We start from the raw sequence: 1,436 nt of genomic DNA, 5'->3' as shown, positions 1-1,436 counted from the left end.
ATAAAAGGACAGGCCTGAAAGAAGCTGTGTGAAGGAGTCTTGCAGAGAACGGAAGAGCCCTGCTAGATCAGCCCACTGGTCCATCTAGACCAGCATCCTGTTCTCATAGTGGCCAAGCAGATGTCTCTGGAAGCCCGCAAGCAAGACATGAGTGCAAATCCAGATTAAGCCACCTCCTGCTGAGTTCAGGATTGCTGTTGTGGTGGTTATTTGTAGACCACCATTCAACAAGAGTTCCCAGACATAGTTCAAAGATGTGCAACACGTTCCAAAGTAATGTAACCTCTCCACCCCAATCAAATATTGGAGTGAAAAATGTTGGTTATAATCCTATAGTACTACTTATGGGTTCTGTCCTATCTATGAATTCTAAGACAGATGATAGCCAGTAAATAGGACATGTCATATTCCTGTCACCCTCAGAAGCAGAAAAACTAAATGCCTGTAAATGCAAATGCCCCTATCCCCAAAAATCCCTACCCTGGGAGGCTACGGCTATACACCCCTTTAATCCTCCCCTGTCTTGTGCCCCAGTTGAGCTTAATTATCTGTGCAAACTTAAATACACGCACCTCAGTCTAACCCTTTATACAAATCCTATTATTTCAACAGCACCTAAGAATTTACTGAACTGTCGGTATAAAAAATACACTTGTAATAGCATCACGGGTACGAATACCTCTCTACCATATACATGTGAACTGAGGCCAACTCTTACCTTCACTGCCACTAGCATTTACTTAGCAGGTCATTCATCCTGTGTGCCATTCACAAAAGGCATTTTGTACATGTATGTTGCACCTGGGAATTGCTCCCTGCAAGGCTTTTGCAGATCCCTAAGTTAGCTACTGCTTACAGCCATTCTACCCTGAACACGCCAGATCTCAACTGATCTCTGAAGCTAAGCAGGGTCAGGCCTGGTTAGTACTTGGATGGGAGACCGCCTGGGAATACTGGGTGCCATAGGCATAGAGGAAGGCAATAGTAAACCACCTCTGAATATCTCTCACCATGAAAACCCTATACAGTAGGGCCCTGCTTCTCGGTGCCCCGCTTTTCAGCGTTCCGTTAATACGGCATCAGTGGGGCGATCAGCTGAGGGGGGGGCTGGAGCTCCCTGCACTCCAGCTGATTGTGCCGGAGGAGGGGAAGATTGGCTGTAGCTCTTCTGATGCGATCAGACTCCCGCTCGAGCTGATCGCACCCGAGGAGAGGAAGATTTGATCTTCTCCTCCTCTGGTGCGATCAGCGGGTTAGGTTCCAGACCCCCGTGCTACAGTTGATATGCTTTTTGGCGGTTTTCGCTTTCCGGTGGGGGTCTGGAACCTAACCTGCCGTATGAGTAGGGCCCTACTGTATATATAAAGATTTATAGGGTCGCCATAAGTCATAATTGACTTGAAGGCATATAACAACAAAGTTAGCTACTATTTTTA

The 1,436-nt window shown here is 46.7% G+C and overlaps 1 pseudogene; it reads left to right on the top strand.

Moving 5' to 3' along the window:
- Positions 1-850: 850 nt before the first annotated feature.
- LOC133388249 (5S ribosomal RNA) lies at positions 851-969 on the top strand (annotated as a pseudogene).
- Positions 970-1,436: the final 467 nt, after the last annotated feature.

Source organism: Rhineura floridana, chromosome 6 (assembly GCF_030035675.1).
Source record: "Rhineura floridana isolate rRhiFlo1 chromosome 6, rRhiFlo1.hap2, whole genome shotgun sequence".
Taxonomy (NCBI): domain Eukaryota; kingdom Metazoa; phylum Chordata; class Lepidosauria; order Squamata; family Rhineuridae; genus Rhineura; species Rhineura floridana.
The sequence above is the reverse complement of the archived record's forward strand: the minus strand, read 5'-3'. Positions and strand labels throughout refer to the sequence as shown.